The sequence below is a fragment of the Ursus maritimus genome, unplaced genomic scaffold (assembly GCF_017311325.1).
Source record: "Ursus maritimus isolate PB19 unplaced genomic scaffold, ASM1731132v1 scaffold_16, whole genome shotgun sequence".
NCBI classification, from domain to species: Eukaryota; Metazoa; Chordata; class Mammalia; order Carnivora; family Ursidae; genus Ursus; species Ursus maritimus.
Window position 1 is genome coordinate 46,110,722 of NW_024424008.1, and position 27,731 is coordinate 46,138,452.

Below are 27,731 nucleotides of genomic sequence, written 5' to 3' on the forward strand. Positions count from 1 at the left end.
TGATAAAGATAGAAATTACTTATGAAGAGGAACTGTGACTATCTTTTTCTCCAAAGAATTTAAAAAATCTGCTTACCCTGCTTCTCTGATAACCTAGGGGCTCTTCCCCCAGGAGAGACAGGCGTCTACACTGATGATTCCCTTGAGCGCACCAGGGTCCCCCGAAAGACTTCCGTCCTCCGCATCCCCATCTCAGGACTTGCTTATAAGGCGTATACGTTTTACATGTTATGCTACACGTGAAGCTTGCTTGGCCACTTCTCATGCCCAAGGGCCAGCCCCCTGGCCCCTTATGGCTGATTGCAGAAGGCCTGAAATCCTTCGAGGGAGAGGGAGAGGAAGAGAAAGAGGAAGAGGGCAGAGACCCAGCCCGGCTTCCTCCGGCTTTCATCCACTTCATCTGAGGACTCTGTGACTCATCCCTGAGTTCTCCACCCCCAAGCAACTTCCACCAAATCCCAGCCCCCTAGACTCGTGTTGAACATTTTCTTTAGTGGTGTCATCTGGTTCTGAGACGACAGGGAATGCTGATTTTATTCGAGTCCTTTCAGCAAACTCACCGAATTGTTGTTGCCCCTTGGCAGGCATCCTGCCACTCTCTATGCTCCGTGGCATTCCACGGACACCTCATCCCGCGTTACTTTCCTCGTTTATTTTGTTGTTGTTGTTGTTAAGTCCTCCTTTTGTTTAGTTTAGAACAAGCCCTCCTTTTCTCCCCCCCCAACAGACTTGTCTTGGAAAAGATGGAGAAGAGCCAGTAAACTTGGCTTCCTCGCTTCTGCTCATGTGAGTATCATTTATATTTCTAACTATTATGCAACTGTCATGAAAGCCCTGCCTTTCCCCAGGTTCCTGTGGAGGAACTGCCTTGTTTGATCTTTGCGACGCTGGCACGCTTTTAGAATTAACCATGGAAACACTTGATGACACTTCCGTGGTTCTTGTAAAATTCATCTTTGGGGTAATTTTACGGTGTGTGTTTTCCCCCCTTGAATGTTTAAGAGAGCTGGATTTCTGTCTCTTTGCGGAGCGTTCTAGCAGCTGTGTCTCATTTGCTTTGCAAGGGCATTGGAAGAAATTGCTATTTTGGAAGCTTCTCAACATATGGGATAATTGTATAAAGCACTTTACAGTTTGCATAGTGCGTTCCCATTATTTCACCCAGTTCATTTCTCAGAGAAACCCAGGACATGTTTACATTTTTCAGAAAAAGGGAGAAATAGAGGTACTGAAGAAGTAATGGAAGCTTGGCAGGGCAATTTATCTCACTCTGCAATTAATCAACAGATTCAGATCTCTTCTTTCAGATCCCTTAATACCTATGATCAGAAAGCCTCATGCCTTGGGGCACCTGGGTGGCTCAGTTAAGTGTCCAGCTCTTGATTTTGGCTCAGGTCATGATCTCAGGGTTGTGAGATCGGGCCCTGAGTCAGGCTCTGCACTCAGCAGGGGAGTCTGCTTGTCCCTTTTCCTCTGCTCTTCCCTCCCCTCCCCGCTTGAGGACTCTCTCTCTAGAATAAATTTTATAAAAATCATTAAAAATCCCTCATGCCCTTTGACCTGAACAGGTAGATAGACATACCTTCTGTGCATCTGCAGAACGTGTAACCTGGCTAGTGTTAAGTCTGCCCTAGCCAAGTGCTATCTGAGGGACTGGACATTGGCAACTGGGCTGTTTAGCTCTGTTATTGAAAGTGGTATCTGGATGGCTCAGAGCACCAGTTTTGGGGTCACACTGCCTGGGTTTAAACCCAACTTCCAAACTTTATCAGCTGTGTGATACTGGATGAGTCACTTAACCTTTCTCAGACTCATTTTTCTTATCTGCCGAATGGGAACACTCGTTACTACCGCATGGAATTAGTGTGAGGTTGAACTGACGGCATCCGTGCCAGGCTGTAAGCACAGTGCCCAGCACACACAGTGAGCCCTCGGTAAATGTTAGCTAGTACCATGTTGTGGTTCCAAAGGTGGCCACCGGGTCGTTCTTTCCTAAGGTTCATTGAAGTTGCTTTGTCTCATGAAATTACACATATGGTCCAGTCGGGACTGGAGATAGTTGGTGGTCCTAAGAGGAGGCTTATGGGGCAGACAGAACTTACTAGCATTTGCTTTGCTCTTAAGAGCTGTGATATTTATAACTTCTCTCTGTCATTCTCTTCAAAACAATGTTGCTCCTCTTGAATTATGTGGGAAATTCACAAAGGACCCAGTACACTGGTACCCACAGTATCTCAGCTTAGGACGTTTGGGCTGGTTGCACGCAAAAAAGGCAAAAGGTGACCTTGGATTTCTTACCATTCCAGGTGAGAGTAGGATATAGAGGAAAGAGCAGGGATGTGCCTAACTGTGAATGTGCTCTCACTGGAATACAGAAGACTGAGTCCTGCATCTCTGCCAGTTGGATGGGTAAACTGAGCAAAGCGCTTTGCTGTTCTGTGCCTCAGTTTCCCCAATTACAAATGATAATTATAACACCCAGAGTATGACCAATTTGTACCCTATTTGCTGGGGCTTTCCCCTGGTGAGTGCCATACCCTGGGAAGCTCTTCAGTCCCATGAAAACTGGGATGGTTCATGCCCTAAATATTTGCCTCTCAGCTCATCATGTTCACCGTAAGAAGAGTGGATAGAAAGATGCTTTGACATTTCATGAACAGAAGAGTATAATCAACTCAATTCTGAACACCCGGGGTCCCGAAATAGTGCTTTGGGTTATTGAAAGAAAAACACGGCAATAATACAGTTTATCATTTCTCAAGTAACAATAGCGCACTTTCATGCTTGGTGCATCGTTTTATAAACTGCTTAAATATATGTAAAGGGACTGGCAAATTCCATTAATGGCTATACCATGCTTTACACCATTCTTGTATGTTTAAACCCATGCAATTAAAGGCACACATAGGGGCGCCTGGGTGGCACAGTCGTTAACCGTCTGCCTTTGGCTCAGGGCGTGATCCCGGCGTTATGGGATCGAGCCCCACATCAGGCTCCTCCGCTGGGAGCCTGCTTCTTCCTCTCCCACTCCCCCTGCTTGTGTTCCCTCTCTCACTGGCTGTCTCTATCTCTGTTGAATAAATAAATAAAATCTTAAAAAAAAATAAAGGCACACATAAGCATACTCATACGGAACAGTTAAGACAAGTACTTTCAGGTCATGACAAAGATAATTTGCATTGGAAAGACCTCATTTGAAACATTTTTACTTTCTGAAAAGTTCTGTTTTGCACTGAAGGCATATTTTTGAAATACATCAATTAGTGATTTGTCTTAGAAAACTTCGAAGGAAAACAAAATAGTCTGGGGAAAATGACATAACTGACCATCTACTTAATATCTGCAAAATAAGTACACACTAAAGGATAACACTCCATTGCTAGGAATTAACCTGAGGCAGCATCCGTGTTCAATCGATGTGACAAAACATTACCCAATGTGCACATAGGGGAATTAGAGCAGTTTCCAAAAAAAATGATTCATTTAGTTTTCTTTCGTATTATATAGATGGCACTTGAGTGGAACTTCAAAATGTACAAGCATGCATTTGCTTGAAAATTCAAATTTTTTCATTGACTTTTGTGTTTTACCTAGAGGCATCCAACCAGAATTCAAGCCATTGTAAGATCTAGAATTGACAAAGTGAAGCTTCTTGTAGATATGCGTAACAAGATAAATAATACATAAATAGTACTGACTAGTAAAAGCATAAAAACAAGTAAGTCTGGTCCAACTCAGTTGCTTCTATGAACAAAGAGAAGTGGTATTTATTTTAAAAATTAGACTTTTAAAATATAACAACTTGCTTTCTGCTTGCCTTAAAATGGGACATGGGAACCTCTGAGAAAGAAAAATCTTCAGATACTCGAAGACCCTGAACGTGTCACTTGCTTTTTCTTTATCCCAGAGGACCGACTGCAGCCTTGGGTGCATGGCAGACACTCAGTAAGACCTTGTTAACTTACACTGAATGTTCAATGTATTAGTCATAATTCTAAACAACATAATGAAACTGGAGTGAAAAGGGCAGGGTCCACCATTCCACATTCAACTTTTCCCCAAGGAATGAACTACTTTACCTCTCAGACAGAAGCAAAGAACTCATTCAAAAGCAGGGCTGAAGGCTGTTGGAGTTATTGTTGTTTACATTGCCCTGGACAGAGGAGTAATTATGTTGGCTTCAAAGGCCTTTTCTTCTACCTCCCATCATGGCATGCTAGTGCAGGAAGAAGCCTTCATTCTGCTTCTATATTTCACAAATGGAAACCCAGAGGAGGGACCAATTTGCCCAGGGTCACAGATTCAAACCTTCCCACATATTTCTTAATCCAAATTGAATTTTTTCACATTTTGCCAAATAGAGCTGTAGGTAATTTTCCTGGTGCTTTTTTCAGTTTAGGAGACGCCCTCTACCCTAGGTCCCGCCCTCCCCTGCATTGTTACAGCCTACCATCCCAACCCCACTACTCCTTAAACAACTCTGCTTCCTTCTATCACCTTCAAATGGCATTTTCTTTGCCCTCCAACAGCACACTTGAACCTCGACTCCAAGGTCTTAGGCTAAAGGAATCTTCTAGATTACCCAAGTACTATATAAATATGAGGGCCATTCCCGCACTTCTTCCTAGGACCACGGCCTTTGATATAGGGATGCGTAGCTCAGGGCTTGTACAGATTTCTTTCAGGCTTTGGTAATGTGAGTCAAGCCTTTGCTTTATGGTTAATTTAGCCGATGATGAGAGCAAGCTGAAACTCATGAGGATAGACAGAAGCTGGAGCAAACCGAGGTCATAGCTTGAAGAGAACCTCCAAGAAGACAGATTGCCTGTGACTCTTAGAGCATCCTTCCCCCGACAGCAGTGATGCGGACTCAAAGTAGAAAAATGACAGTCTCTTATGAGGGGTGCATGAGGGCACAAAGATTTTTCAAAACTCGGCCCCACAGAGAGGAAATCTGGTTGATATTTATTCAGCCCCTTCCTTTTAAATCTTGATTACCCTTGGCTCAGTTGGCGCTGAAACTTATGCACGAGCGACAGGTGATTCTTATGTAAGAATGGAATCTCGGGCGTGATAAATTTGGTCTTGAGAAATCTCAGCTCAGTTGTTGCAGATGGCAGTGTCATGATGGCAGAGTTAGAGGGAGGCATCCTGCCGGGCTGGGGGCTGTCTGTGAGATGGCTACTCAGTTCAGAACTGTCTGAGCCAATTCCTTGAGCCTCAAGGTCGTGACCAAGGGGTCCAGCCCAGCTGCAGGGTTGACATTCATTCTAGCAGCATTCTTCCCAGTTCCCCTAGATGCTGCTGCTGACTCATTCCTGCTCACAGGTCCAGCAAGAATCAGGTTGCAACCTGTGTTCTTTGTATCTTTATAATTTGGGGTCTCTGTCTATCGTAATTAGCCTCTGTTGGGGAGTGACTTTTGTGTTTGCAAAGAATTGCTTAGACTATAGAATTTACACAACCTGGTTGGTTTGGCCAAGGAGATATTTCTACCCACTCCATCCGTGTCATGTCCTGCGACTTTCAGGGCACAGACTTTTAGCCTTAGTTTTGAGGAGTCTGGAAATCCCCCAGAACTGCATATACACACGAAAACCGTGACCATATATATCCCCCTTTCTAGGGAAAGCATCTACAGCTCTCATAAAATTGTTCCAGAGAAATCGGAGATCCATCCAACAAGTTGTAAGAGTCACTACGGTAGTTGAAGGAGATTCTTAAGCATCATTTGGTCTCTTTCAATTAGATTTCCCACTCTGCATTTTAGATTGGACTTGAGCAGAGGTTAACAACATAGGATAAGCTTTGGAGTCAGACCCTTGATTCTGGCTTAGACCCCTGCTCTATATTTCCTGATTATGTGACCTGAGCCATGTCACTTCTCTGGGCTTCACATCTATATTTAGACGATGGATAAAATATCGCCTACCTCATGCTGCTGTGGGAATTAAATAGAAAATATCTATCTATCTATCTATCTATCTATCTATCTATCTATCTATCTATCTAGTGATGTACGTGGCATGTTTACTGTTCAATAACCAGTGGCTAGTAGTGGTAAGGGTCACGTGGATCTCCTATCTCTGAAGCATGTGGGAAACATGAATTATTTTACTAGGCATTCTCTTGTCCATTCCTATTCTCCATTCTTTTTCTTTAAAGACCACCACAAACATGACTTACTTTGAAAACTATGGATGAGAGTGGCTTCACGTGAGGACATTTATCATCCTGGTATTGTGCGCTGCCTTTCTACTTGGAATTTGAGGCCAACAGTATCCGATCTCAGTCTCTTGTTTTAGAATCAGTCTTTCCGTAGTGAGTGTAAAATCATCCTAAGTGGATTTTTTTTGAGATTGTCCAAAGAAATTCTAAAGAGCGAACACACCGTGAGTGAAAAAGCTATGTTTATGAAAATATCATGAAGGCTAAATGTGATGTCCGAGGAAAACATGCCAGCAGATTTCACTCTATACCCATGAGATCTTTATCCTGACTATATTGGTAGATACTATTCAAGGGAATGTGAAAATTCCTTCTGTATGTGCATTTCTATTGGTCTAGCTCATTGCCTAATCCGCAGAAGGTACTTAATAAATATTTGGTGGATGGATGGATGTGTATTATATTTTCATTATAATGCAAATGCCATATTATTTATATCATATTGTACCAATAAGGAAAATGCAATCATCCCTCATGTAATGCTTTTATGAACATAATATTTCTGAAGCTCAGCTGACTGACAGGCCACTAGAAGAAAGTATCTTCTACATCTGTTTTCTACAACAAAAAGGAATTTTCGAGAATATGGGTATAAGGCTTTTGAGTGAGCCTTTATAAGTGTGTGTGAGTTGCTGCGTAGTTCCTTAGCTGTTGAGTTTTGCAATTACACCCATTCAGATAGAACAGTATTTTAGGAGCCCGCAAGAACCTTGTGGGTGTGCACCCTTCCCTCTTTCTCTCAACCTCACCGTTCATAAAAGAAATACTAAGCAAAAATCACAGTGGCATTGGCTTGCCTGACTTAGGGCTGAGACCAAATAAGGGCCAGCATGTTCTGCATGAAGTCTCTAGAGCCTTTCCTCCCAGTGGAAAGACTCATCTGAGAAGTTAGGGGAAAGATAGCTGTGTGGCCAGGAGAGTTGCCTGCGGCAGCCAGCTTCTTCATGAGAATAATTGAACCTGGAGCTTCGGCATCCAGGAGCAAGTGATCGTGAGGGAGGGGAGGTCCTGGGAGCAAAGAGAATGAAACAAACAAATTATCTCCCAAGAGCACAGTCTTTCTGCTTTCCTTTATTGCAACTCAAAGCCCTGTTCTTACCTTTGATTACTCAGAACTGTATCTCAGGTGTATTTCCCGCATCACCACATATGCGGCTCTTCAATCATCCCTGTATTACAAGAACATATAAGCAAACACAGGGGATTCGTTCCTACCTTGTATTTCTATTTGGGAACGAGAAAAAGTAATCAGCATGTACTGGGCATCTACAGGTGCCAAGTAATTTTACTTACTCTCCAACTCTACATGTTTTAGGTGGGAAAAATTGAGTATGAGCAAGTTAAGTAACTTATCCAGAGCGGCCACCTAAGTGATGAGACTGGGTTTGAAACCCTTGGCTGTCAGCCCCTGCGTTTCTACATGGACCTCCTCAAGACAGAGAGAAAATCCTGAGAAACAGAACAAAAGGGCATGCTTGATGATAAGAAGTATTCTATTTGAAGATGCATTTTCCTCCTTGCATGCCTTTTCAGTACAGACCAACACACGGAGAGACAATCTATTTGTATATCCACACATGTACGCCCAGGTCCTCTTCTATTTTTCCTACTCAAAACCAGCAGAGGTTCCATTTCACAGATGTGAAGATTGGGGTCTATGGCTGTACACCTGATATTAAGCAGACCAGGAAGGTCACAGGACAAATGTCTCTCTAAGTGCCAGATCCAAGAGTTGTATGTGGGTCCAAATACCACAGCACATTGGTTTTCCTCTTACCCATCTTGACATTCAAAGTAATTGCACTTGAGCTTGAATTTATTCTAAGTCAATATTATAACTCATTACTGGGTCTCTTTTTCAAGTGGCTTCATTTAGTGTTTAAGTGTCTATGCTTTTATCTGGATAATTTCTCAAATGCCTTTCTTCCTCATCCTCTATCACTGCCACTTTTCCCAACTGAGGTTGAATCCCTGGTACAAAATTATATATTGAAGGTCAGGTGCAAGTCAATAGATATCTCTGTGAAAACCAAGAGAAACAAAAGCTTTCCACTTCCCAGTATTTGTTAAAACATACTGAAACAGCTCATGGGTTAGTGTCAAGGTCGAGGAGGTCAGCCCACACTTGAGCTCAGGCATTTGAGTTTGTCCAATGAGTCAGTCAGATGGGAATGTTGGGGTTTCTTGGCTGGATATGTGTCAATATTACTGTGCATAAAAGATGTCTATTGGCTCTACCAGCTTTTGCCATCACACTAAACCATCAATTTAAAGGGTGACTAATGTCCTGACTACACTTCTCTTTACAAGAAGTTCCTTGCTTGCAGGGGCAGACAAATTGTGTTGAATATTTTTTTGTCTTCTCTTTCCTTTCCTTGTCACTCCCTGATTATCCACTGTTTCCTTTGTGCCTCCTCTGCACCCTTCAAGAGGGAGTATACCCTCTCCTTGCCGATTGCCAATCCCAGGACACATGTAATTATTTCTGAACCATCTGTCTTCCCCACTAGAGTAGACATGCCATGCACGCCTGTTTTCCCTCTTCTGTATGATTCATCTGCAGGGCACTGGTGCCATACAACGGCTGGCACAAACTAGGCCCTCAATAAATATTTGTTGAATGAATGCAAGATAGAATGAATAGAAAAGCACATTCGTTTATTTTGCCGCATGTTTGGCTTCACTAAAACATTCGGATTTTTTTTTCTTTTTTAGTATCTTTCATTCATACTGCCTTCCTGCCTTCCTCAGTCAATATTTATTGTGCGTATTTGATGTGTCAGGCACGCGAGTATATGCCAGCGTGAGTGAGACATGGTCCCTACTCCCTTGGAAGGTCCAGAGTGGGTTGTACGGATCCTGTTGGTTCTGAGTCAGGCAGCCATTTTGGGTGAATCACCAGTCACTGTGGGTGGAGCCCGGAAGTGGCTGTTTGTGAGAGGATATAGAGGAGGAAGACATTACCCTGATCTTGAGGCTCTCCCAGCTCATGGGGTAGTGAATGAATACATACCTGAAATATATGAGATGTCTACCCTCTAAGTAGTGAGGTAAGTTAGAAGCGGCTAAGGTACCTTGGAGAGGTAGAACAATCACGTTCTCTCCCAATATGAAACCTCCCTGATGCTTTCATGTGGTATATAATTTATATTACACGTATTTCTTCTGTACTACTGTGTGCTCAACGCTAAGCCAGGGCTGCGCACATGGCCATGAAGAAGAAAAGTGTGAGACTTGCTTCCAGAAAGGTGTAGGCCAAGACACAAGTGTCTGACTCCTACTGGAAAACAATGAATATGAGTGAGCAGGAGTGGGGGTAAGAGAGAGTAAGGGAAGGGAGGGGATGATAAGAGACTTTCTTCTTCAGTCCCCTGAGTCTAGGTCCAAAGAATCCCAAAGATGATGGCTTTATATTCAGGAATTTTAACTTTCTCCCTTAGACATTTTTTCAAGAAAGAGCTTGATACTGTTGAAATGACAGAATGTGAGTTTAGTAAAAATATAAGAAATGTCTAAATAACACCAGTAATCTAGCTTATTGGAGAGTTAGCCTATTATCAAGTGTCTTGTTTCATTGTGAACTAAGACTTCCAAAGAACTTTCATTTAGTCCCTCCATCCTACTAACTATACGCTATCAACATTTTAAAAAAATGTTTTTAAAATCTCTTCCCACTTTTACTCTGGCTAGAAGCATTAGGTCTTGGGTTCATTTAGTGCATATTTGCTTGGTACTTATTATGTGCCAGGCAGCGTCCCAGGCCCCAGAATTCATCACCCTCAAATCGTGGACCCTGTGTTGCCATTGATAATATTGGTTTTCCTTTTATAAGATATATTTCAAAGTGCCTCTGAAAGAGTCTTTAGACTTTATTTTGTTCGTTTGTTTGTTTTTGACAAAAGGACTCACCACGCATGTGTGTGATTTTGTTTTAATTACTAAAAGGAATATGGAGCAGAGCTGCAATAACATAGAAACTAAAATTAAAACGATTTGAGAATTTCAAGAAGCATGACCCTTTTGAATAGTCCTAAATCACCACTCTATCAGGCTCTCGTGAGGAAGACAAGACAGGCTGAAAGGACAATTATGTAGAATACAATTGCAGAAAGAAGAGTGTTTTCTTTTAAATATTGGTCTAATGCTTAAGGTGCCTGGGGCACAGGCTGGGCACTTTCAAATGCCTTATTTCACTCCCTTCTCCCAATAACCCTGGGAAATAGATCCCATGATTCCCATTGTATAGATTAGGAAATGGGGGCTCTGAGGGACTAAGGAAGTCACCCAAATATATAAACAGGGTAGAGAACACTCAGTACAGATCCGCTGACTTCAAAGACCTTGCCTTAGGTAGAAAGAGAGTATTCTTATTAAGGCCTGGAGCTGTTTCTTGGTGACTCTAAAAAGGTCTTCTTTCTCTGAAGACTAAAGGAGGGGTTAATTTGGTTTTGGATTTTGTCCTAGAAACCTCTGGGATTTATTGGAGGATGCTATCACTTGCCATTTTTTGGCCTGCTACACATTGAACATGCTAGAGAGTCCCTCTTCAACTCAGCCATCTGTGCTCTTGGCTTTTAAATTCCATGAAAATGACTGGACACATTCTTCTTATTCCATCCATACCCAAGGCCAGAGGGAGACATTCTATTGGCTTTCTCCGATAATCTTTCCTAACACTGTTTTTAGTATCTGTTCCAAGGTCTTCATACCGTCTTCCCTTTCGTGTGTGTGTGTGTGTGTTTTCTCTTTCTCATAGTCATTATATTATGTTAATGTAATTATAACACAAATGTGTTAAGATATTAAAGCCGTATATTTTAATCACTAAGAACCAACACTCAAAGAATGTCCTTAACTCTTGATTTTAGTAATTAAAGAATATTATAAAGAGTAAGAGCAAATAACAAGAAGCTTCTGAATTGGAAAAATATCCAATAAATAGAGCAAAGACCCAACAGCTCAAACCAGGTTTGGATTGTCCATTGTATATGGCCTCTGGAGAGGTCTACCCCGGAACTGGATTAGTCACAGGTGTAGAATTTAGCAGCTTAAGGAGTGTTTGAGATCCAACCCTTCCATGGGAGAGAAGGAATTCAACTCTGCAAATGTTAGTGATTTGCCCAAAGTCAAACAGGAAGGTAGCACAGATCTAAAGCAGTGATTCTTTTATCTATAGATAAAAACCAGATTGTTCCAACACAGATTTCCTGAATCACAGTCCCAGATACTCTGATTCAGATCAGGGGCAGGGCCCAGGAATCTGCACAATTAACAAGTCTCCAGGGTGATGTGGCGGCTGGTGGTCCCGAGGCCACACTTTCAGGAACACTCATCTGGAATCTCGGCCTCGTGACAATTTCTTCCCAAAGGACTGCGTTGCCTCCCTACATTAGAAAACAGCACAGAAGACTCTGTGATTCACATTAACGCTCTTATTTCCTGACTCAACAGCTAACTCCTGATTGCATCATTCACTGAGTAGTATTCCTTCACTTGCTCCGCCCCTGTCAAGTGCCAACGCTGTGCTGGGAGCTAGAGATACACAGGTTCCAACCCAGCTCCACTTGCAAGGAATCCAGACTTAGCAAGAGGAGTAGCCACGGTGTCTTGAGCCCTTGCTTTGTATGTGCTCTTGTCTTACCTTTAGGCAAGGCTGTACAGAACAGTGATATGATTTGGGAGCTTTTCGTATTTATAGAATCATACATATTCTCTGCAACTTGTTCCTCACACTTAATGTGTCTTGGAGGTATTTCTTTGTTCTTTCTTTGTACACGTCTAGTCTTCATCACGGCTAGAAGAGCATTTCTCAATACTGATGGACCACCCTGCATTTAAGCATTGCCATATCGATTAGTATCCAATTGTTTCTATTCTCTCCAACTACAAATAGTCCCAGAACGGATTCTGGAGTAGATATCGTTATCCTCATTTTACCTTCTCCAATGTCTCACAGGGGCAGAATTAGGATTCCAGTGGAGGCCTGTCTATCACAAAGACTACAAAGTTACTTTCTTTTCACTATTATGCCTTTTAATAATCCCAGTAGAATGGCTTTGGTGCTGGGTGAGGAGGGTACAACAGCATCACCAGAAACCCAGCTGCCAATGGAACCTCAGGCAGGGTCACCTGGGGAAGTGACATTTGAACAGAATCTAGAAGTCTTCTGGGCAGAGAGGAAGAAAGCCAGATCAATCAGACCTATTGATCACTTACAAGGGGAAACCTGCAATACACACTCAGGGAGAGGTTCAGAGAAGAAAAAAAAAAAGACGTGATATTTGCACACCAGGATCTAACAGTATGCTTTTTGGGTGTGGGTGTGCCTACGAATGTGTGAAAAATACTAGAGTAATAAGCTGATGAGAACAGTATAAATAAATACCTACCTCATTTGGCAGCTTTGGCAGACAGCTGGAAGTGAGTAGGCCGTGGGGTCCTGTCTATGCGGCATGGCAAAGAAATTTGCCCTCTTAGTAGCTCAGTTTCTCCTCCTGAAATGAAGAAAGTACATCTAGTCCCCGTCTACTTGACAGCGATGTTACAAGGCTTGGTTAATTTCTGTAAATGTTTTGAGCTCCTTCGAGGTGTGTGTTCTGTAAATAAGAGGTATTAATAGCAACTGTCAGGCTGAAACAAAAGTGAATTGAGCTACAGCCATCTTCTGAGAAAGAAACACGAATGCCCAGAAAGTGTGAAGCCCACACTGGGTCCATCACATTGACCCTTCTCTAAAAGGCGGCCTGGATCTCATATAGGACACCACGATGGCTCAGGCCCTGATCTCAAGTGGGAAAATTCAGGAGACTGGCTGGATTTTCCAACATTTAATTTCCCAGCTGATTACTATGATTAAGAGCCCATCTGGCATAGCCCATTTGCGAGGTATGTGTGTGCAGGGAAGTGGGACTCTAGCAAAGGCCGAGATGTAACCGGAAAAAAAAAAAAGAAAGAAAGAAGAAAGAAAGAAAGAAAGAAAGAAAGAAAGAAAGAAAGAAAGAAAGAAAGAAAGAAAGAAAAAAAGAAAATGCACGGTGGAGCCAGTGCCATTTTGGAGCTGTCTGCTAAGATGTTTAAATAGGAATTTCATTGTATTAGCATTAGTGAGGCCGGTAGGCCATATGCTCTAAGAAAGGCAGTTAGGGAGCGAGTGTTTCTCTTTCTCGGGGCTTTTATGTTTGCTTAGTGTGGATTTGGTGGTGCCTTTGTCTGCCATGGGTCTGGAGGCTGTGAACATGCTAAGAAGAAAATCCAGCTCTGGGTTTCAGTGGCAGCATACCAACATCCGTACCCACAAGTTCATGGCCACGAAGGAGGCGGTGGCTGGGGAGACACTTACACTCCCGTATGGGGGTGGCGGTGATCATTTAGGACAAGGGGTACCCTAGAGCCCATGCTCCTTGCTCCGAGACCTCCAAAGCAAGCTCTGGGCAGGGGGTGGAGGAAGCGATATGTTATCTCTCCCATCTTCATGGCCCCTTCAGCGTAACTACTTCCCAATCAATTCACAGGCAAGTCGGTCTGTAAGCACTAATAGGACTTACAGATGTGCCGAGGAATCAAGGTTATGATGCTCAGCTGAACTCCCGGATGGAATTTCTTGTCATTCTCTGTTACCCAGGGGATCCTGTGTAAACCCATTCCAGACAGATTTTTTATTGTACTTTATTTCTGAGCTCCAACCAGGCCTTCCCTTTGGAGGTCAAGCCTCCAAGTCTCCTTGAAAATTCCTACCTCAAAGGTAGAGACTTCTGACTCCTGTGGTCACCACTTCTGCCGGGGGCTGCAGGTCCACAAGGAAAACTCATCAGTGACTTGATCTTAATCCCTCACTGTGTGTGCACAGGTCACTGCAGAACATCTGGTAGGCTTGACCTTTCATGTCCATTTGCCAAAAGGATTCAAGTGGGGGTTACTGGAGGACCCAGCTGTAGGCCTCCATGGTGATGGAGGGATGGGCTAGGTAGTGGTCTGACTTGTAAGGAGAAGGATGTGTCAGCCCTATCTATTTTGCTCAGTCAAGAAAGGATTGATGACCCCACCCCCCTTCAAAGGTTGGAAGATCTCCATCTTTACAAGCTATCATGCTGAGTTTCTTTAGGCTGGGGCTAGGAAGGTGTCCTCCACCTCATCTTGGAAATATGAAAATAAAGTTGGCTTCTCCACAGGTTGGCATTAATACCTAATTGCCCTTGGGGAGATTCCCACCCTATCTCTTGGAAAGGTGGATTTCATAGCCCATAATGTGGAGTTCAGCAGAGAAAGCTAGATCAATGAGAGTGAGAAAGTCTTTGACGTGGTCCCCTTAGGCTTCCGTTTCTGAAAAGGGACTTTTACTTTAATTTATTTAGACCATAGACGAAAGCTTTACCTTCTTGTGGGGCAGAAGTCCATTAGCGAACCTATGAATTACAGTCAGATCTTATTTACAATGATAAGGCTTCTTCAGGGTCCAGGTATTTCTGGTGAGCTTTGTCTGTTGCTGAGTATCCTGAATAAAGGGTAAGTCTACTGATTTTAGGTCCTGTTCAGCCAGAGCTTTCTAACCTCCTAAGTCAATGAGGTAGGATGGCAAGCATCCATATCTCATCACAGTGTCTTCTCCTTGCCCCTGCTTGCCCTCACCTGGGACCAAGAACCTTCCAAACTTCCCGGGAGAAACGGTCATGCCAATGTGGATCAGGTAATCATCTGGGGAGAAGTCTTTGTTATAAAATCTGTTGTCTCACATAGAGATTCCAAGGAGAATCAGAGTAGGATGAAGGGGTTTGGCATCCGGGGCTACATAGAAACTGCTCTTTTTCCTGATTTTTCTTGCCTTCAACAGAGACTTAGCTGTCAGATTTGTGTCTCTCAGTGACTGGGAGAAGAGGATGGGAGTTGTTTTTGCTATTTTTTTTTTTTATTTTGACTTTGCTCCAGTAATTTAGAGTGTTTTCCAAAGATTGTGTGAATAAGATGTCTAAGATAAAAATCAACCCAGACTCCTTTGTGATGAGCTAGAATGTCCAGAAATAATATAATAATAACGCTGATACTTTCCAGGAATCCCCGAATAGATCACACAGAGGCTCCTGAACAGCCCCTCCCCATGGTCATGAAGAAGTCAAGGAAATGTTGCTCCAAGAGGAGTTTGGGGTCAGTCAGGAATGGCAGACACTATTTAGTATATGTCCCATCAAACTCCTTCCCCCTTGGCAGTGATAAGTTACTAAATGCTCATAAAACTCTTTCCTACTGAGATCAGACAGGATTTCAGAATCCTTTTAAGTCTGTACTCCAGACAGCCCCTAACAGTCAGTCAGGGTTGGCATCAAGGGCTCAATCTTTAAAAATAAAAATATGGAATAAGTGGCATCTTGCGTTCTTCATGACATAATTAACATGTTTCAAGAAGGGATTTTGGACTTGTTCTGTGGCTTTTGCCAGCCTTTTCTGTTTACAGATCATTTAGATGGGACTCAAGATGCAGCTTTCCATGTACCCCACCCATCCTTGTCTGCCACCCCAAAAGCATCACGTCAAAAAAATGGGAAATATGATCCTGCTTTTGTGAGCCATGAGGTGATGTCTGGTCCATATTAAATGTCAGAAATAAATTATTTATGGGAGATGAAAATACAGAGATGTGATTATATTGTAGATATTAATCCTACCCAAGAACAGCATCTTCACCACCTCGAATGCCCCCTGAGGGACACTAATACTTTTTCAATTATATTTTAGTAACCACTTGCCTTGGGAATATATAGAAAATGTGTAAACATTTTACACGGGACACTTAGAATTTGATGTCTTCTTCAAATCTTGAATTTATCTTCTCTTTGGTCCTGTCCCATGTGTGAAAACAAATAAAAATTAAGTGAGCAGTACCAGTGACCCCAGGTAATGGACAGATGGACTCTAGCCCAGGTCTAGATCGGAGAAGAGCATTTTGTAGAATCCGGAGTCCGTGACCTCTCTGTTACGATCAGAGTTATGGCGATGCACAGTTAGCTGGGCTTGACTAGAACATACTGCTGGAGACCTTTCTCGATCTTAATTGACCTCTGATGTCAATCTCCAATATGAGCATTTGGTGGCTTCTTCTTTGGGGGTACCCAAGATGGCAGCTGCTAGAGTACTTAACGGCAGGGGTTTCCTACATCTCGGGATTATAGGTGGGCACACAGTGGCTCAGTGACAAGTAAGGCAGAATGAGAAAAGGGGGACCACGAAGTCCCTTCAGGGCCTAGGACCCTCTCCCCAGTTTGGGGAGGGGAAGGGGGTCTTCATTGTGATGCTGCCATAGCATGAGCTTTAGAAAGACACTTAACTTTCCTCTCCGCTGCAACGTGGAGCAGTAATACCAGCTGGACTGAGGAGACAGTGACTGGATGATGTGTAAAGCATTTTGCAATCTGAAACATTAGCTCATAAAAAATGGAGAAGCAAAACATTCTGTTCCTTACCCTGTGTGTGGGGTATCGGACTGAATTTCAGGGTGGAGTAAGGGAAGGTCACTTGACAAAATGTGAAAAAGATGTGGTTTTTGAGCTCAAGGCTAGAAATGAGACATTTGGATGGTATACACACACACACACACACACACACACACGTACCTATACTCAAGTTAAAAATAGCAGTTGTAACTCTTTTTACTTTGAGATGGGTCTGGGCAGCATTGTAGTTTGCCAGCCACTGTTAATAGAGCCGTTTTTCTTCCTGAATCTCAGAGAACAGACTCATTACAGATTTTCTAACATGATGCGAAAAACCATATTTTTTATCTGAAAGTTATCTGAATGTACTCGTTATGCCTCTGATACAGCCAGCCTAGCCATGTTGATCATTGGTTTACTGGTATCTTTTCTTTTTCCACAAAGGATTGGCAGGACTGGAGGGAGGGCAGGTGGTGCTGTAATGAAGGGTATCTAATATGTTTTCTGTTCTTTGGGGACTTTGAGAAAGCAGCGAGCCACCTTATAAAGGAAAGTGTGTTTTTGGCAATCAAGGTGGAGAAGGGTCCTCCACGGCAGGACGACTGGTTGCATTGATCCTGTAAATTAGTTCTTCCTCTCTTTGATGATGGAAGAGCATGGAGCGTCCCAGCAAACATGTCTTCATATTAGGGTGAGATAACCTTCCCATTCCCAGCAGGCAGGACAAATAGACCAGCAGGAGACGAGGCAGGATTTCCTGGGCTTCCTGAACAAATGAAAAAAAAGGCAGGTGTCACTCTACTGCCCCCAGGCCAACCAGGTCACAGGGTAATTGCCCAGTTGCCTGCTGGGATAGGCCCACCAGGCTCTCCTCCGTCAAGGTTCATTTTTCATTTTGATTGAGTCACGATGGCTTCGTGCCACAAACGTCAGAGGATAGGCCTGGTAGGGAAAAGGTCATGAAGAACTCCAATGATCCCCTCTTCCCTAAAATCCAGGCTTCAGTTTCATGGAGTCGTTTGGAAAGGGTGGGCAAGCAGGGCTGGTTGCTGGGTTATGTTTTTCTCTGAGAGTGGCAGGAGTGAAATCTCCATCTTGCTAGTTTAAGAGTCGCCTGGCTGCCTGATTTCAACTGAGGCAGAACAGCTTGCTGTAGCTTTGAAGTGTGAAGACCAAATAAAGGTTGGCAAGGAGAAGAGATGGGAGCCGCAGAGCCTTCTCGGAGCCCGCCGAGGGACACACCCAGTCCTGTGCACTGAACGCAGATGCTTTTCCCATCCCCTTGCTAATGCCTTGTCCCACGTCCACCCCTGAGAATTGTGGCTAAAACAGCAGCGGGCTTGGTTGGTTGCCTCTCACTGGAGCTTTTCTGTTGTGAACTTCTCTAATTTGGGAAGGGACCAAACAGATGCTCGTCCTCCAACTATTTTGGTGTGTGTCTTACTAATCTGCCCATGACAGTGACACAGGGACACACGCACACATACACAAACACACACACATGCACACAAAAACACAGAAGCACACACACACGTGCACACTCAGACCTGACTTTGGTTTGCCCCAGCACCCTGAGTAATGATTCAGGCTGAGTATTGTCGACCCTCTCTATGTCCTAGGGAAGATTTTAGAAATTCTAATACAGGAGGCTGAGAAAGGAAAATATTGGCTTCTACAGTACAAACATCTCTGTCCTGAAAGGAAATGTTAATTTTCCCCTAAATCAAATGTTGACATATATCAGCTGCCGTGAAAGATGTGTCACTGTGGGAGAAGGCCTGTGCTCCGGAGCATGGGTATTGGGCTGGAGTCTCTCCTCCAAAATGCTGACTGGTTTAGAATCTAAACAGGTTTGGTTTAGAGGTTTTAGGAATCCTTCCGGCTTGTTTTCAAAAGCTGATCTCCCTGGGACACCCTCCTAAGCAGGGGAGCCAGGAACAGGGTTCCACTTTATGGAATGTACTGTGTTCCACCTGAGCCTGGGCCCCTGCACCGGCCTCCGTAATGACTCAGGCTCTGCTTACCTCCGCCGGGAATCCAGGATTTTAACCAGAGGGGAGGTGGGGTAGGCTAAGGGCACGGAGAAAGGACATCACGCACAGGTGAAGAGAAACTTCCCGTCCTAGGTGTCTTATTTACCTGCTGCTTTCCTCACGGCTCCCCAAACACGCAGGCTAAGTATTCCTCTTTGCTCAACACCTATGTTTAAAGAATTCCAAATTAAGTTCCCCCACTCTCTCCCTCCACCTAGGCACACACACACATGTGCACACACACACGTGCACGCACATACACACCCTTTCCACTTGTTAAGTTGGAAAGATGATGATATATACAGCCAGCGTGCTCTGCCAGTCTGCACGGCCAAGGCCAAGATTAATGCAGGGGGTTGGTGTAATGTTGCCGCAGCGCGGCGTGATCAGAATACAAGATGGAGCAGAGGGGGAAAGGCCAAGAAATATGTCTTGGAGTTTACACAAGTCTCCTTAGCAACTTGTCTGAATTTATTTTTCCCTTACTGTGTGTGGGTTTCTTCCAAACCCGGAGTGAAACGCGAGTCGGGCTTCTAACAGTCCTCGATTTCTCTTCGAAGAGGGTGAAATTGTTTCAGTTGGTAGCAAACCCTTCTCTCCCTCCCTGGCTCCTTCCCACCCGGGGCCCCTCCCTCCCTGAGGTGGCTCTGCTCCTTTGCATTATGACTTTGTGGGCTGTTGGTAGCTTTCCAGAAATTCTCATCTCCGCGGGGGAAAGATAGAGACTGTTTCTGATGGCCACAGCTGTGCAGGTTTCTGCCACGGCCTCGCTGCTTGCAGTGTGCGTTCCTGTGTGTGGCATATGTGTGAATGTGCCTGTTTATACGCCCGTGTGTTGCAAAATGGGGAGAAGCCACAGAGCTCCTTTCCTGTCCACATATCTCCCATCATGTTTTTGTCTCGTTCTTCTCCTCTTGCATCTCTCACCTCTTGCCCCCATACACACATACGCACACACACACAATCACACATGCACACATACACACACACAGGGTCCTGTAATTCTAATTAGAATATAATATAATTAGAATATAAAGCTATTAGGGAAAAAAATCCTGACTTTTAGGGATCTGGTATGTTGTCGGATTTTATGCGATCGGACTTGCTTCAGGGGAGACAACCAGAAATACTGCAGTGGTTTGACCTCACATTGCTTTCCTTTGAAATAACTCTGGGGGAGTAGAGTTGCTGCTTCACTGGAGCCAATGTCGAATGTAAATCTTAATATTTCTCCTCCTGCCCCCTCCCCTTCGAGAGTCAGGGGAAAAAAAGAAAAGAGAAACCTGGCCAAAAAACGTGAAGGTTTGATTTTGGCTCTTTTACAAACAGATGTTGCTTGTCATTCTGTTGTTGTTAAGCAAGGAGCAGATTGGACCAAGCAGCAGTGTGTGTGTGTGTGTGTGTGTGTGTGTGTGAGAGAGAGAGAGAGAGAAGAAAGAGATTGATCCTAGGAAAAGTTGAGAGCAAGAAGTAGATAATGTAAATTGATACTTTTTTCTTTTCAAACTTCACTTTGGCGAAGACGATATAAAATCATGTTCTCCTTGGTGGTTTGTTGTTCCGACGGAAGAGGGAAAGGTAGAAATCAGTAGACGTGGAGCGCCTGAGCGGAGAAAAGCTGGCCTCTCCTGGGCTGAGATGTGGAGGCTTGGTAGGCTGTTCAGATGTTCCCTCTGAGTAAATCTGTACCCTGCAGTAATGCAAAGGTCTTTCTGTTGCAGCCGAACCTGGTTTCTTGTGTTTGATGGTTGTAGACAACCTTGCAGGGGCTCCGGGCTCTCTTGTACGTTTCCCGGAACAAGCATCCCATTGTTACACGGTCAGGGTTCCGAGGACATCCTGACTCTTTGCATATGGCTTATCTCTTTTCTCACAGGGTCCAAGTGATTTAATTGTCAGTTCTTTCCCAAGCCTCGCTGTACCCCCACTTAATTCGTAGCTTCCTAATCTAATTGCGGGTTGCGTTCTCAAGAGTAAAACATAGCTTTGAAAATGAAAGTGTTAACGTTGGCCAGCATACAGGAAGCCTTGCACACCATATAGTTCATTTATATTAAAGAAATGACAGACGTCTGATCTTTAAAAATCTGTATCTCACGTTTCCATATCACAACCAGGGTCTTCTCTACTTCTTAAAATTGTGATTCTTTGAGGAAACCCTCCTGGCTTTATTAAACCACCTAGCTAGAAAGGAGAGTTGTAGCCTGGCATCATTGTTTGCATTTTAAAAAGGAAGAAAAATTGTCATCCTAAGCAAACTTCTTGCTTTCAAAAGTGAAAGTAGTCTCCTTAGCCAGCTGCGCACGAGACAACTTGTTACTGACAGCCTCTTTCTCTTTTGTTTCTTCGGGTGTGTTGAAAGCAAATTTGCCTCCAATTCCTCACTCTGAAATAGTTGATCTCTTACACTTCTATTGAGGGCACACACAGAGTGGGTTCCAGACTGTTGGAGGAGTGGGCTGCTTTTTCTGTCATTTATAATCTGAGGGCATCTTTTGTTTCTGACCACTCTGTCTTACTCGGTCATACCATTTTCATGTCTTTGTTCTTCCATTGACCTAGCCACACCTTCATTTTTCATTTTACATAAAATATTAATTTTTTGAATGCGGGGGGGTGGTGGGGGTGATAGGAAGCTTATCCATATCAATTCTAGTTTTCCCTTCCGCCGAAAGGAGCACGAACACGATGGCGTTGCCTGGCCAGTCTCCTCCCTCCCGCTCCCTTCTGGTCAGTTTTTCCTGGGCAGAGAAGAATTAATTTTACCTAAGCTAGCTGGCTTTGGTGCCGGAGTCTGTGCATTGCACGCCTGAGAGGCACTCCTGCACTGGGGTCTGGTGTCCCGGGGGCAGTGTTGCAGGTGGATGGCGCCCGGTGTGGCACATGGCACAAGTGAATGGCTCTTGGAGCACCGGTGGCTGGATGTGCTTCTTTTCTTGAGGTGATTGGATCTTCTTACAAAAAGCAAGGGCTGCAGAGGGTAAGAGAAAAGCCATCAGGAAAACAGAAAAGCCATAGGGAGACCAAAGACTAGCTATCTCCCCTGCTTCATGATGAATGCCAAAGGGTAGTTGAGTCTTTTGTTGTTGTTGTTCTTTTTGGTTTTCTTTTCTTTTCGTCCATCCTCCCTCCTTCTTTTTTTCTCTGTTTCTCTTTTTCTTTCTCTTTCTGCCTCCTTCTTTTCTTTTTTCTTTCCTTTCTTCCTACATTTCTTTCATTCTTTTTCTTTCTTTCTCTTTTCCTTCCTTCCTTCCTTCCTTCCTTCCTTCCTTTTTAAAAAGTTCAGTTGAATTGCTCTATCCCCTCAGGACAAAGGAGGTCTGCTGAGATTCGGTACAAGACGTACATCTTTAAAAAAAGAGGGTGGAGGGCAGGAAATCTTTCTGTTGGTGTCTTTCTGCTGACATCACCATGGATTTGGTGTTCAAGTCCACAGCCAGGCAAAACTCAGATACATTTTCCGTTTTGCAAGCAGCTGCACCGTGAGTTTGCCTTCCATTAGTAAAGGAACAATGAAGGAAAAGCAAACCCTGCGTCTAAAACATGGCCAATGAAAGAACATTGGAAAGGGAGCCAAGAATCCTGCTGTGGTGGAAGGGGGTGGACTCATGAATTCTCCACAATAAGATATTTTACTTCTTGTAACAGCCCCATCAGCAGAGAGAAATAATGACTCCCGAAACATTTCAGAATCAAAAAGTTAAAACGATGTTTCAATGATGCTACATCAAGCCAGGTAATGATTGCCCAACTTGATTATACCTGAACCATTCTTAATTATCAATAGCCTGTCTCTTAATCATGTTTAGCAAGTGAGCGGTTTGGTATAAAACTTTGGAATTTGTGAGTATTTTGAGACCTCACATTCCTATTTGGTCATTTTTCTGGTAAAATCATTCTCAGGGTTTGTCGATAGCCAGGGAAATTCCAGGAAAAATGTGAAAGTGACTTATTTGCAAAACCTTTATATCATGTGTAGTTTGGGAAATGAAGTAAACATAATGTTGCCCAGTGATTTTCTAGAATTATTTTTATTTCAGCGTTTGGTGTTCCCTTTTTACCCTCATTCTGGCGTTAATTCTAATTTAGCTTTCATCAAGAATTGGGTGGCAAAAAGAAACCAACCAAAAAACAAAGGGTCTTGATCCACTTAAAATAATTTTATTTTCCAGATGCGGGCTAATGGTTTGAAGATATTGGCCTAGCAAGATGGCCACAAGCTTAAAAACAGGATTCCTAAGAAGTTACTTTTCTCAGGTAATAATGTTTTCCTATAACTTTCCCAAAACTTCTGTTTCTTCAAGTACTGCAAATTTTTAGGGCATGCCTGAATGCTTTAGTTCTGAAGAATAACTGAATTTTAAACTTGATTTTTTTAAACTAGCAAATAGCTTTATAAGATTCATAGCAAATGAGTAGAGCAGTTATGGCATTCGATTCTATGGAATTCAGGGGAAAAAATTTTTTTAAGTTATTACTTAACAGTGCTTACTTCTTTTGAAAATGATTTAGCCAGAACTCATTTGAAACCATCAGGCACTGTCCTTAAACTCTGTGGCTATCTTGGGTAATTGAATTTAAAAATGTAAATATTAGAGGATTGTCTCTAAAAAGCCTACCGTCTGCTCTGAATTCCTGGAAGATAGGGCTTGTATAAATTGCATAATAACAATATTGACGTTTTAACTTTAGTCCTAGATTGGTAATACAGTATGGCGTTTAATGCAGCTATCCCCATACCTGTCCAGTGGCTAGGATTTGAGCTCAGCTATCGTGATATAGGTAGTTTCCTTTTAGTGGTATTGAAGGACTTTGTGCCACTTAAAAATATTTTATAGCATAAATGATATATTTGCTTGATAAATTACCTTACCCTGCTTTGCCATTGTCCATGAGCATTCAGTCTCCATTTTCCAACTTAATTATGAGTATTACTATCTAACAGAGCCCCACAGAATCTTGCTTCATAAAGCAAGCCAAAATTTCCTCTGAAAAGAACCTTTCTTTTCCTCCTTAACACAGAGAAGTTTCTTGAAGGAGGTAGTCAATTAATATTTTGGAGAAAATATCTTCTCCCAAACACACCATTCTTCTATGAGGTCAGGATTTGACTTATTTTTTTCCCCTGCAATCTAGACATCTCCTGATTTTTCTTTTATTTTCTGAAATTAAAACCGTGGATTGTTTGGAAGCTAACGCTACAGCCCATTTGGAATGAATAGCTTCTCTCTGTCCCATATTTACCAAAAGAAAAAAAAGAGAGAGAGAGAGATGCCCCCAATTAAAACATAACATCGCGCTCCTTTCTTTGGGGTTCGAGGGTGCAAATGTATGAAGAGGGCTCTAATTGAATGACTAAGTATAACCCTTGGACAGATCTTCTTTCGTTCATTGTGAACAAATACTGCATTTGCTCTTTTTAATAAACCCGATAATAATAGTTAGCCCTCATCACTTTGGAAGCCTGGGCCGGTTTCTTTCCGTTCCAATGAGAGTTCTTCCATCACACGTGCTCCAGCGACCCTTTAACAGCGCGCAGAGTGTCCAGCCTCAAATGCCTCTGGACCTGTGCCTTTGTCAGAAAGATCAAAGGAAAAGAAGAGGCTCGGGGTTCATTTTAAAATCTTTCATTTTAGAAAGGAAATGAGCATTTAAAAGAAAGCCAAGACCACTTGCAGGCGATCGGTTTGGATCCTAGTTATTTCCACTTGCTACTGTTGTCGCTTTGGATCTGAAAGTCAAGCCACAGAGCTGCACCTAAATTCTCAGTTTGGGGAACCTTCACTGCACGAGTACGCTGCCAGGAATCCTACCCGCAGCTCAGTCCTAATGAACGAGGCAGGCGATGGAGTATCTGTGAAGGGTCGCATCTCAGTCCCTATTGGTCCTTGCCGTTGGTCGGTTTTGTGTTCTCTTGCTTTCACCTTTCAGGCTGTGTGCATGAGGGCCTGCTCTTGTCTCTAAATAATCCCCAAATTCAGCTCTGCCTTTTTTGTTATCAGTAGAGCCTCCTAGGATCTTGAGAAAGTCTCATGCTCATATGTCGAAGCAAAGGAAGAGAATTTTTTTGAGAGCCGGGATCTTTGATGTTGCTAGCACAAATTTAAAAGTTTCTTTTTAGGTCGTGTGGAGGATGGAGGCATATGTTTTCCCCAATATCGAGGGAGGGGGATTATATTGCTTTTCATCATGTGTCGTAGAGATGCTTATGATCCAGACTATGTCTTTAAGAAAATTCACAAAAGGAACTGTTAGTGAAGCTTCGTCGTCTTGGATGTCCCACGTTTATGCGTAGAGCGTTAGCGTGGGAGAAAGAAGGCTATACTGACAAATGAAATCATTTTACAAGAGGCCTCAGAAACAGATCCATTTTCACATCCTTGAACAGTTTTGGGGGGAACAATTACACAATTTCTTTTCCAGTTCAAATTTTATAAAGAGGCCTCAGAAACAGATCCATTTTCACATCCTTGAACAGTTTTGGGGGGAACAATTACACAATTTCTTTTCCAGTTCAAATTTTATAATATATGCCCAAACTTGTTCTGTGTTGGTGTTGGGACCAATAATGGGGGTGGGGTGGAAACAGAAACACACATTTTTCCTGAAGATGAGTCTTCCAATTTAAGATAGCTAGAAATCTCCTCTAGAAGACTTTTCAGAAAATACTTCTAAGCCTGTTGGTGGTGCTTGCCAGTTTATTCCACCTGTTTTCCAGAATGTAAATGGAAGGGAAAAATTCACCATCCTTTTTCACATAATTACAGGCATTTAAAGGAAAGAACTTGCACTTGGGATTTCATGTGTTTCTCAATCTCTCTCTCTTTCTCTCTCTCTTACAATCTGATACCGCTTTGGCCCGATCGTGTGTGTAGGTCTGAATAAATAAGGCTTCCGTAATATTAAACGAATAACCTGATGAGATTTACCTAAAGCCTAGCGTAACTGGGGGATAAGTGAAAACAGAGGGACATATGTGGGGAGAATGCAGATGCTGTTGGTGAACCTTCGCCCCTTCTAAGAGCAGAATGAAGTCTTTCAATTTGGAGCATAAAATATCAGAATGGCAGAATCTTTGGCTGGACTAATGGCTTTAACGTTTTATTTTCAGACATCTCAAACCCCCAAACGAGAGAAGATGCTGAGGCCTGTTGCCACAAACCCGTAGATCCGAACTTGTGATGATAGTCCACACAAGCTTGTGTCTATAGGTATGTGTCTGTTAGGCAATCGCACAGACTGCGGGCTTTGCCTGTATGCCACCCAATCCCCCTTCCCACCCCTTTCACGCCCCCTCTTCCCCTTAATTTCCTTTAAGAGTGGTAGAAATGGAAAGAAGGGCTGGTACGGGAGGAAGGAGACCTTCTGTTCCGAGATGGATGGGACTCCTCATTCATTAATTTATAAGCGTGCCCTCAATTCCCTTAGCTCTTGTAACTATTCTCAGCTATCAAATTAGTAGACGGGGCTCGCAGGTGAGGCAGCAAGACTTTGGGTGACTCAGACAGCTTACTGTTGAGGGATGAGTAAATAGATACCTAAACAAGGGTCTGTTTTGTTTTCTGTAGGCCTGACTAATTGTTTTGAAAGTTACCGTGATCTTTTTTGAAAACAAACAGAAGCTCGTGTAGGAGACCCATCTCACCCTGGCTTGATTTGTACCTTGTGGCAGTTCTTTCTCCCCCATTGTTCTCAAATCCATCCTTACCTTTTAAAATAAAATTAACTGGGGCAATGGATGTGCTGAAGTCTTTATACTTCTGTGCATAGCCAACACTGTAAGAAAAAGAACTTTTTATAAAAAAGAAATCGCCCATTGAGGTCTAACTTCATAGTTGGCCAGAGTTGTAATATAAGTCTTCACATGTTTAAGAGGCTGGAATGAAAATAATTTTATCCCCTTGCCTCTTAAATGTCACCATTGTGCCAGGATTGGAAAGCCAAACTGACAGCAGATCAAAGCAAAAGTGGCTATATTTGTCTCATTCCAACAATGTGAGCTGAGGAGTCTGTAAACAGAACCCAGGGTGAAAAGTTGATCAGATTTGGATGACTCTTAAACTCTTGCATTCCCTTCTGGTCAAACACGGTGCCAGGAATTCCCTTAAGATTTTTTTGTTTTGTTTTGTTTTATTTTTTTTTTTGTGCAGACTCTTCTAACCAGAAGAGTCAATATAAAGCAGTTACTGAGTTACCATTGGCAAAAAGTTTGAAATTCGAATGGTAACATTTTATTTCATTAAATGCTCTTTCCTCTTCAGAGCCACACTATTCCAGGGGGTAGAACTCTTTCTTCTATTATGTCCATAAAAATGAAATGTTGTATGTTGGAATTGGGAAGGTCTAGGTATAGACCCCATATGTTTAAGGGGGAGAATGAAAAGTTCTGCAAATACTCCACCAGAAGGATATGGTGTACATGCATTTTCTTTGTGTTTGCTTGGCATAGCATCGAGAAGGGTTGTAGATCTCAGCTGCCAGCTTGCCAAGAAGTCATTACTTCATTATGCGATGATAGAACATGACATCCAGAAGAGAAAGATTGTCCTCATTGACATGTATCATGTATAATTGTTTGCCCAAGGCCTTGATCCACCCATTAAGCAAACAATCTACTTGATTGGTTTTACCTGCTTCTTTGAAGTGGTTGACTTAGAATGGATAAGCTGCTAGCAAATTAAACTTGTACCTTCCCTGGATAAATACTTATCTTTGATAAAGGCAAAATCATGTCTCTACTCATCATCCCTTTAACCTGCCATTAAAGTGTGTTACCAGTGGGACCAATGGAGTTCATTGAATCCAAGGGAATGTTATGCTGCCTGTAGTCCCCATACAGAGACAGCAGAAGGACTACAGGATGGCCATGAGGTGACTGCCAGAGTGTTTCTTTGAAGGAGGTTTTTAAAACCCATTACCCCAAGAAAAAAGATTATGGAGAGCAGTCAATCTTTTCAAGGTTTCTCAAAAACCTGAGATATTATTATTTGATTCATCTGACTGGAAAATATTCTAGTGGAAAACCCAAAGCCCCTGGACCCTAGCCACA

At 42.9% G+C, this 27,731-nt stretch overlaps 1 long non-coding RNA gene across 1 annotated transcript; it reads left to right on the forward strand.

Annotated features, from left to right (window-relative positions):
* The first annotated feature begins 321 nt into the window (after nt 1-321).
* On the forward strand, nt 322-25,894 carry LOC103662290. The gene is made up of 3 exons (XR_568397.2): nt 322-786; nt 22,855-22,939; nt 25,794-25,894. It is a non-coding gene; the product is annotated as an uncharacterized LOC103662290 (long non-coding RNA).
* Nucleotides 25,895-27,731: the final 1,837 nt, after the last annotated feature.